Consider the following 17373-nt stretch of genomic DNA (forward strand, 5'->3'; position numbering starts at 1 on the left):
TGTGCTCTTTCATTCGAGAAAGCACAAGTATGGTTGCAAAAGTCAACTGAGTATAAGTTTTTATTGGTTTTGATTATAAATGAAAAGGTGATCTTTAATGACTGCGTTGGTCTATGCATGTCAATATTTAAAATACTTAACTCATTAAGAATGCACTATTAGTAAACATTCACAGACATAAGAGTCAAATACATTGAAATTATAATCTTTATAGTGTCTATATTTTAGTCTTTACTCCTAATGAAGTTCCAGTTTGCATTCACCTAACAAAGCCAGACCAGAAGATTATTCATCTACATTTACGATGCCTATGGATATCATCAGAGATTATGATCCATATTATGTATTCACTTTTTTAGGATAGTAATATACACAGCCATGGGTATTTTTTAAGTAACCAGGTTTACAGGTTTATTTCAGCTCTAAAGCAGTAATTTAACAGTGACAGCATTAACCTGATTATATTATTTATGCTACTTTCTATCATACTTTCACATGGCCTTCAATCAGTGACGAGTCAGACCTTCAGGAACTTTAGTCAGGAAAAGTATATTTGCATATTTTAGAATTCAGAATTTGCCAGCCCAATTCACTTAACTGTCCACATTTGGCAGTAAGGAAAGAATATGCATTATTAGGGGTAATAATTCTACTGAGCTTTAGTCCCAGGGATATATCACATTCATTACTTCAAATAAAGGAAAACTATTTCCCATATCTCCCCTTCCTCTTTTACAGACACATTACAGAAGATACAATTGGTAGCCATGTTTTCCTTTATCTCTGCTCCTCTTACAACATAAAACACTGCACCGTGCTACATAGCTACACATATATTCAGGTCTACAGAAGCCTATTCTCTCAGCACCTTTCGTGGAGGCTCCAAAGCTACTGCCCCTGGAGCAAGCACGGCAGCTTGGTGGACAGTGCAATGCCAGGAGCTGGGCTCATTTCCATCTGAGGTTTCACCTGCCCAAAAAGCTGTTAGCGAACATTAATTTCATTTAAATAGCAAGTGTATTAAAGTTGCAATAAAAAATACCATTAAGTTCTATTTTAAATATATTAACTGTGTTATGGCTACCACAAAGCTACTGAAAAAAAACCTCCCAGCTTTATATAAAGTAGTGGACAAAACAGAAAAGATGTTAGTTGCTCGATGGGAATTTTAACTCTTGTATTTTACATCAATGTGAAACAATCAATTTCCTCTGCCAAGAAGACTGAGATGATAAACATTTTACAAGAATCTACAAATTTATCTCACACTGATTTTTAGTGATTCTGATCCAAGAAAAAGGCTTTTTAAACTATGTTCCTAGGAAGTCTTCATAAATATACACCAAAGCTAATTAAGATTAATCACATACTGAATGCTGTCCAATGCTGCTGAATTTTTGATGCTGCTTTAGTACTTGTATGATTGGAGAAAAGACACTGATGCAGAAACAAGTATAAGGAGAAGTACAATGTCCATGTTGAAACCCAACCTCATTCATGCTGACATCAACCAAACGAGGATGAGTCAGTATTGCTAGATGCAACTAAAATACTACTGAGCTAAGGTTCAACCACAAACCTTTAGGTCTGAAATGCAACAATTATGCAAGCAAATACAGGTTAAAAACAACAGCTGTTAGTTTAGCTTGAATTATCTCATCAACATGATGAGAGAGACCTGTGCCTCAAATGTGAACAGAGATGAATCACATCAAGGAAAATGGAGATACTGTTTGCTGAAGACAAAGAATAGCTGAGAGTGAGGTATAGGGAAAAACTATAGCACAAAATGAGTATATTTATTTCTGGATTTCTTTTTATTATGTTAACTGATCCCATTCTTTTCCTTGTGTTCAATGACTGGCATTAGTATATCATGGCAGCAGTTTCAGATTTGTTGCAAAATGACTGGATATGCTTCCAGATAATTTTCTTTCTAAACATAAAATCGTATAAAATTCTGGTTTGGGACGATCTTTCTTGAATCAGATTAGACAGAAGAGATGGCTTCTTGGATTCTGCTCACTGTTTTGGAATATTTGGATAATCACACTAAAAGGGAACTGAAGATACTGCTGGTGGTGAATACAGCTATCATTATGTCTCCAAATACATCATGCCGTTCTTATCTAGTATCTTACCTAAGCATTCAGTCTGAGACTGTAGGATCATTGACTGCATTAAGGTCTATATTTCCTATCTGGCATTAACTCAGTCTTTTGTACATTGGTCACATATTTTTGCCCACTACCTTGAACAATGCTGTTGACTTCCCTGAATTAGGGGAAGAAGGAGGATATTCTTGTATGTAATTTATCTCATTTTGTACAATCAAATTTAATGGTTGCCTGATTCTATTAAATGAATCCCTGGGTGTTAAATGGAAGAAAAAAAAATTTGTGCTTGGAAACTTTCTTTCTTTGTGAAACAATCTATCCACCACAGTAACAAACTGCTTGCTCAGTACAGTCATGAGAACTGTCACTCAAGTTTTACTTTGCTAAAAATAAGATAAACATTTATAACTTTTTCCTCAAGGTATGGTTAACTTGATTCAAGTAGAACTATTTCACTTTCCCCACATCTGTTGCCACTGTGTTTCCCAGAGTGTGCGTGGGATTTCAGACTCATGGGAATTCTCCCATTCCCTGTGATTTCACAGATTTGGGTTTGCTGTCACTCTGGCCAAGTACCCGGTACAATAAATCTACTTAGTCATTACTTAAAGAATGCTCTTTTTCAGGAAAATCCAATATACTATCTTAATCTCTGATTTTACCACCTCAGGTATTTAGAAAAAAATAAGTTTCCATAGAGTTCACCTGTGCATTTACTAGGATTTACAACAGCACTTGTAATCCAGCAACAGCTGAAACAAAAAGCCAGCACTGATGAGATGTCAAAACAAACCTTGAAGAACTGCTGCCAACAGAACATACTTCTGTGTTCTCTAAAGTGAAAGGAAAAGGGGTCATCAGTAAATGAGACAGCACCAAAATAATAATAAACTGTATTATCAAAGAAGCAGGTATTATTGTTAGGCACCCTGGGTGGCAACCCCAGGGAAATCATATGTACACATACATACGTGACCACTTGTTTCTCTTTCAGAGGGCAGTTGACAGAGCACAAACCAGAAAAGACATGTCACTAACTATAAAAATATATTGCGGACTAATTCAGAAAAAAACCTACATTTTTGTTACAGTACTTAATTTTTAGGAGTAAGATCAGAAAAATGGAAACCGATTATTTTTGAAAAAAGGCAAAGTTTCAAAAGTTTGGGGCATTTTCCCATAGTTCTTAACAACCAAGAATCTTTACAGAATTTAGCTGCCCGCAACCAGTAAGTAGTGACAAGCCTTTTTTTTTTATTTTTTTAAAGAAAGTCAGAATGGAGGAACTATAAAGAATCACGTGGGCTGTTCTCCCCATGGGCTAGCCAGTTTGGTGCTACATAAACCACGTTATTAGTGTTTCATACTATAAACTATGCAACATAAAAACTGTCTTATCTGATGTAAGGCTAAGAGAATTGGGATTGTTCAGCCTAGAAAAGAAAAGGCTTGGGGGTAACCTAATTGTGGCCTTCAGTATCTGAAGGGAGCCTACAAGAAAGATGGAGATTTTATGTCCTGTATTTATGATACAGGATAAGAGGGAATGGCTTCCAGCTGAGGGTACGTTTAAATTAGTTATTAGGAAAAAAATCTTTACTATGAGGGTGGTGAGGCACTGGAACAGGTTGCCCAGAGAGGTTGTAGATGCCCCATTTCTGAAAGTGTTCAAGGTCAGTATGGATGGAGCTCTGAGCAACCTGGTCAAGTGAAAACTGTCCCTGCCCAAGGCAGAGGGATTGTAACTAGATGATACTTAAGGTACCTTCTAGGCCATTCTATGATTCCATAAATCTATTTAAGAAAGTCCCAAACATATTGAGTGTGTGCTGGTTATGACTGTAGTGTCCTTGCAAGTTGTGCTAAGGAACAAGACCTGATCCCAAGTTTGGCTGCTGCCGACTGGGCTTTTTACCCCTCCAATAACTAGTGGTCAGCAAAGACAAAGAATCAAGTACAAACTGCATATTGGTGGATGGTACCTCGTTGCAGCAGCTGTTCTACCACACCTTCAGTTACTCAAGTCTTACTCACACATAAATAATCTCTCTGACATTCAATTTATGACATTCAACATCAGGGGCCACAGTTAATGTACACTGGGGATCACTGTGCAATATCAATTAAGAAATCATGCCTTCACCTGCTATTGCTATGCTGTCATAATGCCTGCTCCTCATGCCTGTGTTCGGAAAGCAAAAACAAGCAAAAAAAAAAAAGATGTGATGTCATCCACCACAGGAAAGCAGCTGCAAAAAATGGCACAAGTTTTGTTGTGATCTTTTGCAAGAATCCAAATGAGGAAACTTAGTGGCTAAGTAAGTAGTTTGGAAATCGGACATTCAGAAAAACATTTGAAGCTGTGGATGAGACCCTCAATACTTTCTCAGTCTAGAGAAGTCTCTAAGTCCAGAACAGCATGCAACAGCCCCTCTGTGAGAAGGAACAGGTACATTTGCAGGGTAGCTGCCAATTTCTTCAGAGCAATTTTACAATCATCTGTTTTGAATATACCAAACTGGACTACTGGGTTTCCTCCACTAAAGATGAAAAATTCTCTTGTGGAGAGATAACCGAGGAAGAGCTGTAAGAGTGTCTCAGGAAGAATCAGTCATATTCAAGGACATGACACTGACTTATGGTGTTGTACTTGAAGCACAAAAAGTTGTGAGAATTCCTGTGCTGCATCCTGCAAGGGCAGGAGGAAGGCACAGCACTGAGGATTCCCTCTCTGGCTGTGATCAAGAAGCTAATGAGAGGAAAAGAAATCACAGTTTGACCATTACGTTCTGCTTTGAAGTCTTTCTACAGCACAGCTTCAGTGAGGAGAGGAAGCTCTGGCAATGTCTGCAATTGGTGGCTTCTTTTAAAGAGTCTTTTCTCTGCAATGTGGTTGTTTTGTCACAGTCAAAGCAAATGAATCAGTGAGGAGGCTTCCTCCAGCTTTCCTGGCTTCGTGCTCCCCTAAAGCCTGCGTGGGCATTAGCTGTCACTAATGCTTCAGCAAGGAAGCATCAAGGAGACAAGTCTTCCCAAGATGCAATTGCAGGGGTGAGACACAGATGGGAATTAGACAGTGGCAATATTGAAAGAAACCGATCATCTAACATCAAATCCAAGCCTGGAGTTTCCCTCAGAAAGCTCTGTAGGAGAAAGATCTGTTTTAAGTGTCCTGAAACTCTGGCACAGCAGTTTCTAGTTTCTGAAATTCTGGAAGTATCTGGACCCTAGACTTCTACATTCCAGAGAGACCTCTTCAGATATATGACAGGGAGACAGGAGCAACTGCTGCCACACACAGACAAACTGTTCACAGAATCACAGAATATGCTGAGTTGGAAGGATCCCAACAAGGATCATTGAGTCCAACTCTTAGCCCTGCACAGGACCATCCCCAAGAGTCACACCATGTGCCTGAGAGCATTGTTCAAATGCTTCTTGAACTCTGTCAGGCTTGGTGCTGTGACAACTTCCCTGGGGAGCTGTTCCAGTGTCCAATCACCCTCTGGGTGAAGAATCTTTTTCTAATATCCAACCTAAACCTTCCATGACACAACCTCAGGCCATTCCCACGGGTCCTGTCACTGGTCACCACAGAGAAGAGATCAGTGCCTGTCCCTCTTCTTCCCCTCACGAGGAAGTTGTAACTGCAATGAGGTCTCCCCTCAGTCTTCTGCAGGCTGAACAGATCAAGTGACCTCAGACACTCCTCATACAGCTTCCCCTCAAAGCCCTTCACCATCTTCATTGCCCTCCTTTGGACACTCTCTAACAGCTTAATATCTTTCTTATATTGCAGTGACCAAAATTGCCACAATATTCAATGGGAGGCTGCATCAGTGCAGGGCAGAGCAGGACAATCCCCTCCATTGACCGGCTGGTGATGCTTTGTCTGATGCCCCCCAGGACACAGTTGGCCCTCCTGGCTGCCAGGGCATTGCTGACTCATATTCAACTTGCCATTGACCAGGATCCCACTGGTCCCTTTCCACGGCACTGCTTTCCAGCATCTCAGTTCCCAGTCTGTACAAAGATCCAGTGTTGCCCCATCCCAGGTGCAGAATCTGGCATTTCCCCCTGCTGAACTTCATATGGTTGGTGGTTGCCCACTCCTGCTGAGGTCTCTCTGCAGGGCCTCCCTGCCTTTGAGGGAGTCAACAGTTCTTCCCAGTTTTGTGTCCGAACTGGAAAATACTATCTCTAGATATTCTTGTTTCAGGCAACTGGCACGTTATCAAGCCTTTTGTCTGTTGGAACAGTCATAAAGACCAGTTCTAGCTGGAAACCTCAGTGCCACTGTCCTGCAGCAGTGCTGACACATCTCATCTGACACCCGTACACCTCCATCCACTACAGCATGTCCTGCATCTGGTCTGTCTATGGGGAGAACCACCCAACTGATGTTAACTCCAAATTGTGCCACATTTGCATTGCCTGGTGGGACACAAGCATTAAAATACATGGACTAATCACACGCATTTATTAGCCCTGTGACACGAGGGTGCGTTTGCTTCATGTTATAAGCAGTTAAAGAAACGAGCAAAATTCTCTTTTAAACTTCTTTCACTGAAGCTAGAATCTTAAATTTTATAAAGTGCAGTTTTGGTCCAAAACATGAACTGAAATTGCCTCGGTGGTACTACATATGGATCAGATCCCCTGTTCCTGCTACTTGGCTCACTTTCAGGTGTGACTTTTTAAAACACCTGTCTTCATTAGGTAATTTCCTAGAATCAGTAAAATTTATTATTTATATTCATTTATTATTTACTCAGTGTGTACTTGTTTTATTGCTGATGTACTAGTTTTGTTTCAATTTACATTCCTCCTTGTCTACAGAGCAAAAAAATACAAAATCACTGTTACTGTAAATGAGATGTGTGCCCCATGTGAAAACTTCATGCTGTTACTCTTAATGAAGACAGGTCAGAGTAATTAGCAAGTAAAAGTAAGCCCTGGTACTGAAGAGTAAAACCACAGCTCAAAGGGAATTTGCCACTTGCACAGCTCTTAGGGTTGCTGTGTGTTTGTTTTAGTAAGTGAGTAAAACAGTAAGGTGCACTGAAACCTGGAGTTGACATATGTACAAATAGACTTGTCTGAATATTCCTGGGGCTTTTTTGGTATATAGTAATGGGTTACAATTCCATTAGTTATTTTTTTTCTTCTCACAATTTTTTTTTGTCATAACCATTATTACAAATGGGAAATTGCAATACTGTCCTGTTTTTCTCTGGTACAGACTAAATGATTTTCACTGAATTCTCTTCGACGAGTTTTGCAGACCTGGGTCTAAATCTTCTTGGATAGTGGGTAGGTTTTTGTAATGCAGCAGCTTGGATGGAACAGTGTAATGGGAGGAATAAATGACCAATAAGGTGACTCTTCCAGATCTTACTGATCATATATGAATACCTAGGAGACTTTTGAGTGTTGTGTACCTCATAGGTACACTTCATATGTAATTAATTCTTTTGCTCTGACCTTGCCTTTTTTTAAACTCTACTTTGCATCACTGTAAGTTACTGACAAAAATGTACTTTGTAACTGTTTATATCTTCTACTTTCTATTTTTGGTCAGTAATCTGCTATTTAGACACAGAGAATAAAAATCAGGAAGAAAAAAATTATGTGTTTTTTACAACAGCAGCTTGACAATTGCAGGGAAAAGAGACAACTCCACCATACTGCATTCCCATAAAGCTCAGGGTTTGTCAGGAAGTCCCCTCCTGCCAGACTTCTTTCACAGATCCTGGACAGATTAGAGATCTAGGTACAGCAATGTTAACACCTTATTGCCTACAGCACTGAAGTACTGACCTTTAAGCCTGAATGCCTCTGGCTGACTCTCACTGCACCTCTGTTTCAGGAAAAAGTATAAACATTTGCCTACACCTTGAGAGTGCCTCCTTCCAGCAGAATGAAGAAGCAGTTGCAACAAGAGCACTCAGAGAGCCATGCTACACAGAAAAATCATAAAAATATGAACAAGAATACTTAAGAAGAAAATTCATTTCCTACATGACAGCAGATATTTTGGCAAGCCCCTCTATTGCCAAGGTAACAAACTAGCATGCTCAAGAACCCATAGTATCTTTGAACATGGAAATAAGCATGCAAATGAGAATGTTTGTAGTGAGTCGAGTTTGACAAATTAATTATACTACAGTACAGGCTCCAGTCTGGACCTCTGGTGTCCAAAAAATTTAAACAGATAGGACAGCACGAAGCAAGTTGCTGTTTCTGTCCCTAGACATTTATTCCTGAATCTGTTGCAGTATTTCTTCCAGATCCTTGCGCTGCTGCCAGTTTACATCGTAACCAATGGTGCTATTTATCTTCTGCCTTTAAGAGTGTGACACATGAGCCAGCCAAGAGTAAATGCTGCTTCTGGTACCAATTAGTACAGGCTGCCATACAGTAGCAATGTCACCATGAATCAACACATCAGTGTTTCTTCTCCCAGCAACTTCAGTCTCCCTCAGCCTACAAGTCAGGATGTCCGAACATGGAGTAAAAATGCCACAAATGTTCTCAGAGGCAACCATTTGAAACAAAATATTGACTATGCATAGAGCATTCTATTTAAAATACTTCTCAGCAGGGATAAATCGTGTAACCTACGTATTCCCTAAAAATGAATCCACAAAAAAAATTCACAAGCAATTCCTTTTATTTATTTACAGATGTCAGAACTGTTAAGAAAATGATTCAAAGGAAAAGAAGGACATAAAAAAGTGATCATAGGCATTAATTTAGAAAATTTGCTGAGTAAATTATACAGAGAGAATTCATTCAACTTGAGTTTTATTGTGAGTCTTTATTGTGAAATTATTACATACTTTGAACAAAAGTGAATACAATTCTTTTATATGTATTTATATTTAAAAAAATCTTAAAAGTGTACTATAAATACTACACATTGCTCTCTATCCCTTTACTTAAAGCAGAGAAGAAAGCAGTGGTGGAAGAAAAGAGTTAGGTGGAAACAGTCTGATTTTGTGTCTGATTTTCTCACTATTAAAAATATCAATATCATCAATACACATATTGTGCTTTTTTAGGGTGCAAAGGTGGAACTCTCCCAAAGGTTTTTTATTGCTTTCTCACATATCTTGTCTCCTTCCCAGGAGCTACTGCATTTAGTACTAATTGTCAGTCTTACTAATAGTCTGCAGACGCAGCAAAGGCTGCATGAGCCAGGGAGAAGGATCTCCAGTGCCAGAAACCAGAGGACTTTACAGCCTTGCCTCAGACCAAGGCACAAAAAGCAAATGTACCTCCATGCCAGACCATAGCAGGAGCCTTTCTGAATCTCTAAAGCTGTCTCATCACCACCTTTCACAATAAGTTCACTTAAAAATCTTAAATTATTTTTTTTTAAATGAGAAGTTCTTAATGAATTCTTTAACAGAGATGAGATTACTAAATATAGTGCTTACAGTCTAAGATGAGCGTGGGAAATTCTATTATATTCTATTAAGAAAGACACAAGAGATGTAATAAACTCTTCCTCTGCACATGCCAGCACACAGACTATTCATTATTTAAGTACACGGCTCCTGAGCTGAAGCATAGCTAAGTATGACATTAGATACCAGATATCAACTGGCCTTCTGTACAGGGTAAACATATTTCCCCAATTTAAGGTGGCACATGCCACATAGGGTATCTATTTCGTTTCTAGTGCAAGAAGGTATTTTTCTACAGCAATGGAACTCTTATGATTCTAAGGAATCTGAAGCCTTTGGTAGCCTATTGCTACATTCACATTAACTTCACCATGCAGCGATATAAAAGAGACCAATTAATGGGGTGTTGCATTTATTTGGTAAGAGTCTTGCAGCCATACAGCCTGTTAATGCCATTGATTGTATATAAAAATGGACAAACAGGCAGAGCCTAAGAGGATTAATGGAAAAGCTTCTGTAATACAGAAAACGGTTTGCCGTATTTTGTAAACATCTTTCAAATGGGCAGTGCAATGCCACATTCTCAGTGCCAGATCACTACTCAGTTACTTCATACTGTAGACTTACCAATCCCTTAATTGCACCTGCAGGCAGAATTCATTTTGGCTGACTGCATTTTTTTTTAATGATAGTTTCACATTTGCACTGTTTAGCACAATGAATTGCATCCCAGTAAGATGTAAAACTGCCTAGAGTAAGCAAAAGAATGTTTATCCATTAAGAATTCATACCAAGTGTATTACATTACAGTTAATCATACCAGTGCTTCAAAAATGAGACAGTCTGTATTTCCAGAGGAATTCAGTCTCCCTAATGCCTCCTAATATGGTATGTGGGCTACACAAGCCAAGAATAGGGGTTCCCAGGTCTGACTGCATAGCTGGTTCAAACACACCAGCTCTAACTGAAATTTAAAAGATGGCATTAATGGACTAAGAAACAGAAGGTTACAAATGTGTGCAGAAAGTATATCCAAACAAACAGACAAAGAGAAAGACGGATCACAGGGGATAAGCTGGTATTAATGAATAATGCTAGCTTGGGATGAGACTACAGCAATAATGCCACAAAGTGGGGATTCAAGATAAATACATTTAAAGTGACTCAATTCAACACTGTTCTTGGACATTTTTCAACTTCAACATTTGTTATGACATCAGGCACAAAGTCTGGTATTACCCTCCTGAAAACAATAGCAAAAAACTTCATCAACCCCAAGAGGAAGAGATGGGAGTCTATATCACAATTGGTTTTCACTCTACCCCACATACTGTGGAAAAATTAGATAAGCATAGAAGCTACAACGAGGTTTGCTTACATAAAGATTTTACACAATCCTACTCTTTGTGCCCAAATTTACTACATAATTTCAAATTTATTATAGACATTTCCTATATACCAATCTGTGATGGATCTGAAATTCTGGAGAACCAAATGAAAGTTCAGCACCCAGTGCTGTCATCCTGAGAATGCATCTGGGGAACTCCACAGGGACCAGGTTGTGGGCATCCCAGCTTTCAGCATGACTCCCCCCTTATTTCAGCAGATTTCCCATGTCTATGGCATGGGGTGTCAAAGACATTGAGGTAAGGCTAGGTAACACTTATAGCAGGGTTGTTATTGCTAGGCCTCAAAAAAGCAAAGCAGAAGACCTTTGCTGGCTGCATTGATACCATTTCCGTATGTGGAAGAATGAATATGAACCTTCTCCACCAACACCTCTTGCTTTACTGCTCTGGGGTTGACCAAGCATCTCCCTGTGCGTGCCCTTAATAGTCCCTGCATGCTACTTTCAGGCAGAGCAGCAGGTAGGGCACCATGTCTATAGAGATCCATTATTGGGTACAGAGACAGATACGGGGTTAAATGTGAGCCCAGTGCTGTCCCTGCCACATGCCAGCAGTGGAGATGGCTGGGGAAGCTGACGTACAGCCAAGAAACTCCCAGACCTTTACAGCTGACTTGAGTCTTCTGAGCTTTCTGTCTTCCAGATGCAACTTCTTGACCTGCTTAAGATAGAAATAAGTGAAGCTCAAGACAAATATTCCACCTTTGTGAGGGAAACTAAAACATGAGGCTTAGCTTTCTGTCCAGATTCGCCCAAGCAGAGCAGGAGAAACTGCTGTTTACCCTGTGCAATGACAGAGAACTGCAAAGGCTATGGAAGAACCTCTCTGTATGTTGTGTCAATGCAGCAAACAGAGCAGGGACATCTATGAGTGTGCTGCTCAGTTATTCCAGCAGCTGAAGTGTGCAGCATACAGCTGGTATCACTGTCACTCACAGTAACTGTATTTTCGCTACAAACAGCTGCACATTTCTTTTAAAAGTAAAACAGACACCATTTAGCAGAAGCTGGACATACTCCAGATAACAGATTAAAACGTGTGTAATCTGTGTATGACAGGCTACAAAGCCAATACTGTAAGCCTTTCAGTAATCTTAGCACGATTTCAATGGCTACCCCAGTCTAATATAATGAATAAGAGAACGTACCCAAATATCTCAAAAAAATCCTGACATCTAAATATTTTTAAGTCAACTAGTGTTCATTGTCTAAAGAAACTGGCAATGATGCCTAAACTAAGAACTGTGAATGAACCACTAGAGGAAGTCAGCAAAGTAATCTTAGAAAATTTTGCTAGAATACATTTACACACATAACCTTAGCTATTTTTATGAATCCCTAAGTAAAAAAAAAAAAGTACACACTCAAGTTTTTTAGAAGCACGTCCTAAAATAGATTTATAGTTATAGTTTCAAGAATACTCATCAACGCTGAAAGGCTTCTTTTCCTGGGCATGACTATTGTTCTTAATCAACTCTCTGTAGATCAAACGTAAGAAAAACAGAAAGCAATTCAAAGCAGTCCTTCCAAGTCCTTCTTTAGTATTACTAACAAAAAGTGAGTACTAGGTCAAGGAAAACATAAGTGATAATGTTAACATTCACTGGGATACTGCACAACAGACAATTGGTACAAACTATATGTAACTCCTGGTTGCTTCTTACCCCTAAAAAAACCCAAAACAATGGTGAATAAAACCACTGTCGTGGATGAGGGAATTAGTTAGATACAGGTCGTGTGAGAAAATAAGTATGTGGTTGGACATCAAAACAGCCAAGCTGGTAAAACTTCAATCCTAAAAACTTGAATTTTAACCTTATTGTTACTGATTAAACACTCTGAGATTCTAAAAAAAATCTTATTGAAAGAGCACCTCTTGCTTGCAAATAAAATAATTAAGAAAGAGCGTGAAATGACAATTTTTAAAAGCCTTTTCTACTGTACTGGTAAACTAAAAATCCACAAACACAGTTTTGTCTATAATCAGCTCAAGTTTTATCTTTCAATTGCTTGCAGTAAAGGATGCTATCGACCATTCTAGTCTTGAAGGCAAGAAATGTTTTCACAGATTATTCAAGAGTAAACCCAATAAAAGTGCATGCCAGAAGGTAAAATATTATCCAAACATGTTTGTTGCTCACAACCAACAGGATTAGCTACAGATACAAGGCAGCTGCATGAATGCATTCTTGCAGCTTGAGCACAGGAGTCCATCCATCCTCAGATGTGAAAGCTGGGTATAAGAGCCACACATAGACCATGCAGGTCACTCTCCGGGGTCAGGACCAAATAACAAAGTGTTGGCAGAAGGATTCAGCAAATATGAAATGGATTCCCTCCACTTTTTTTTCAAAGGAAAAGGCAAATCTCCCCTCCTCCTTTAAATTTTAAAAAGCTACAGAAGCATGAGCATCACCCCATTTCAAGCAGCACAGAATTACCATAAAAAAAGAAGAGCAGTGCACGAAATACTGGAGAACAAAAAGGCATTCAAGCTTTAAATTGCAACTGCAACACTGGACAGTGTAGAGCATTTATTACTTTTTTTAATTTTCCAAAAGAAATTTTAACACAAATGGCTAAGTGGTTTTGGTACCACAGAGAACATCAACAGTAAGTGGCTGTCACAGAAAATGATGCAGGGAACTGGTAACCTTATGACAGTTAACTGAAAACTGTTTGATAGTACTTCCAATTAAAAGCAACTTGAATATATCATGTATGTTTTTGGCCCATTTACCCTGAAAGGTACATTGCTTCGACTCAAGTTTTAAAAAATTATTTTATCTGATCGGGCAGGCCTCATAAAAACAGTATTAAATTAATATTACTTTATCTACCTTTAGGTTAAAAGCTTGTCTTGCCTAAAAGGGTAACTGTCAAAATGCACCTTAAATTCAAGCTTTCAAATAGTGAAAATTCTCCATCTTCCATGCCCTAAGCTTAATTTTATTTCTGATAAATGTCATAATGTAACTCAACAAAAAAAGTACAATAAAAATACAAACCATAATTGTTTTGTCCTAATGTTATGACTTCTGGCTAACAAGAGGGAAATTTATAGAAAATCCATCATGTCTCTGTTTCGGAAAGAACTTGCATTTTATTAACCCAGCAAACTTTTTCGAGCTTTTTTCCAGGACAGGTGCTTGAAAACCAGATGCACAAAATGGGTTCCATCACACATACACAAAATGCATTTTAGATACAAGAGTTGTTCTTCATATTCAAGCTTTTTCTTTGCTCTACCAAAACAAGTCTTATGGCTTATATTGATTTCTGCCAAAACAGATGAGGACAAAATCCTTCCACTGAGTAATAAGAACAATTTAAAGATTGTCACTTTGCTTTTCAAAAAATGCTTACTTAACTGGGGACTTATGTAGGGAACCAGAAATTAGTCAGCAAGAGACTACTGCTACATGATAATCACCTGGATGAAAATCCCTCTGTGCTCAATGCAAGATAATTAAATCCAGGTTAACCCTCCCTCATGGAAGTTACCTCAAACTGCTATCCTACTACCATAAGAGCTTGCCACTGCCAGTTACAACAAAACAAATCTTTTATCTACCACTACACAGCCTGTTGCTAATGTGCAGGCCACCAAACAGACCACCCGTAACTGAGCGATTAAAATATCACACCTCCTCCATGAAGCCACTCATGTGGTTTTCATTAAACCTTAATGATCCCACAATACAAAACCAAGAGCTCACATTTAGTAACAAAGCCCTCTCAAATGAAACTAATGTGGTGCATATAATGCACCCAGGACAGTCTCTGTGTACAGTTCTCAAGTGCTAGAAACAACGTGGAGAAAAAGCTCTTCTCAAATAATGGCCATGAAAATACAACATGATACTAGGTAGTAAAAGCAAGCAGTACTTTTACAGTAAACGGTTCTCTTTGCTATGAATTATGAGGTAAAATAAAATACACACCAAATTATGGTGAGATAAAAGCCTCGAATCTGGCAGTTTGCATGTATTGACGAGTACACTGAGAGATATACTGGCACTCCATGGACTCAGTCCCATTTGTTTGTCTTCAATAAGGTCTTAAATAATGTTTATAAAAAAATTATTGCAGCGGTATCCTAAATGCTGAGGATCCTACAGCATGACTTTGCATTTTTAACAATTTTTTTGACAGCAGTTTGGTTATTCGGTTGGGACGAGGTATCCCAGCAGTTCAGTGATGTGCTTCTGTGAAACACCAGGTAAGCCATCCAAACTCTACCCGACCTCACCACAGATTACAGTGAGGACAGATCCAGTATGTCTACCTAAGCATCTGGGTTACCAGCTAAGAGTGAGACTGAAGATAGTACAGGGTACACCTTTCATGATGGCTCAGTACCAGAGAAAAGCAAAGATTGCAACTGCAGAAGTCACTTTTGGCTGGAGGGCATGTAACAGCTCAATTTGCTGCATGAAGCTTACAATCCAAAAGCCAAAATCACAACTTCAAAAGAAGAACAGCAGTGGATTTTTTTTTTGTGAGATTTAGAAGTACTTCTAAGAGAAATGAAATTGGAGAAAAATAGTATATAAGTCTAGCAAAGTCTAGCAGATGGAAATGCTGAGTACTATCCAAGAGCAAAATGACTGAAAGATGCAGACATGTTTTGATACAGTTGCAAAATCATACTCTGGACTGCAGGTCAAAATTGCATAGATCAAATAAAAGGAGATGGTTATAGAAAAGTAATATTATTTCATAAATATGTTAATTAATTATAAATTATAAAATATTATTTCCAAAGTATTTTTTAATTATATTCCCCATTACTTAAAATCCAGTCAAGGTGCTACATGCTGTTTTACCCATGAACAGGTATTCCCTGGTTACAGAGGGTGCAAGGAACAGCACTGGTTTAACTAAGGCACAGGTTACACGGGCATACAAAGCCCAAGGACACTCCTCTATTTGCCTGAGGACCCACAGCACCCCTTGCTGAAGGAAAAGGGCTGGCAGGTTGTGAGCAGGGAGAGGAAAGCAATGCTCCCCAGAAAGCTAGTCTCAGCTGCCCACCCCTCCTGCAGACAGGAGACAAGCCCCTGGTGCTGACAGCAGGCAGAGCAGGAGGGAACATTTCACATCCTTGATGTCCAAGAAAAAAAATCAACCTTATGCTTCTGGGCAACTTTAAACAGAAGGCAAAGAAATCCAATATACTTATTCAAATAAATGTCAAAAGGTTAATGCTATTATCCAAGGAACTTTGCCAACCAGAAATATCACATTTTATGATTGCTACAGCTTTACACTGTAAAATAGAAGCACTTCAAAAGCAATAGTTGGCACGCAAAGCAATACAAGCAATCCATTACATTTACTGTGTCTGAAACAAAACTTGTTTATGCTTAGAACTGGTGAGTGAATGAGACTACCTGGAGAGCTGGATCTCAAAAGGCAGGGAGGCATAAGGGTTCATCCTACTTAACCATTGTTGTGGCTGCGTGACCTATGAGGAACAGTTTCAGTGCTAAAGAAGCTTCACTTTATACTGGACTCAGATGCATCTGTTATGAAATGATCAGCATCAATTTCTAATTTAAAAGTTACATATATTAGTTTATTTCCCTGTGGGATGAAAGAAATCCATATGAAAAATTCCTCATATCCTGTCTGGTCCTCTGCTACAAATCAAACTGAACAAGTCAGAAGTTTATTGCACTTCATTACATGTTCGTATCATGGATGAGATCAGAACTGATTTTGATTTTTTTTTCTCTAGAAAAGTCAAATGAAACCGATTTAAATTATTTTTGTAGATATCCTCTAAAGTTGGTGTACAAGAAAATCTGTCCAATAACATGCCAGTAGATTAGTATTTCAAAGGAAGCATTTATAACTGACCAAATATCAATTAGATATTATAAAAATTCTATATCAACATATTTATGACTTCCTTTAGCCATCCATTTAAAAGACCCTATTAAAAAGACTTGTTTTCCCAAAGGACAATTTCTTCTCTAAATTAAGATAGCACTTTCTATATTGTAAGAGTCACACGACTTTCACCAATTTATTAAAATGGTCTCCTCATTGCACAAATTGACCATGTATATAATATACCATTTTTTCTTCAAACTATTTTCAGGATTTAACTGACATGTATGTAAAAGCACCTGCATATGGGGGTACAGTGGCTGTCAGAAAGGATGCAGCCTACTAAAAAAGTATTAAAGTTAACATTGGAATATTAAATGTTATTTTATGTGCCCAAAATTCACATTTCAACAGTCATATCTAAAGACAAGTTTGAGAAATGAGTAAAAACAGGAAGTTGAGAGCAGAGCAAATTTATTTTCACCCTTGAATCCTGATACAGCCAGTAAACTCAAAAAGTAGATGCTCACCAGTTCTACAAAACTTCAGCAGTAAAACAACACAGGTAAAAATTTGTGCCGGATTATTATCACCTAAT

At 38.5% G+C, this 17373-nt stretch overlaps 1 protein-coding gene across 6 annotated transcripts in view; it reads right to left on the reverse strand.

Moving 5' to 3' along the window:
* The window catches only part of PPP1R9A (protein phosphatase 1 regulatory subunit 9A), a 137808-nt gene that overhangs the window by 64522 nt on the left and 55913 nt on the right, over positions 1-17373 (reverse strand). The window lies entirely within an intron of this gene.

The sequence above is a fragment of the Pipra filicauda genome, unplaced genomic scaffold (genome assembly GCF_003945595.2).
Source record: "Pipra filicauda isolate LSUMZ 115617 unplaced genomic scaffold, ASM394559v2 scaffold66_size7647185_pilon, whole genome shotgun sequence".
Taxonomy (NCBI): Eukaryota; Metazoa; Chordata; class Aves; order Passeriformes; family Pipridae; genus Pipra; species Pipra filicauda.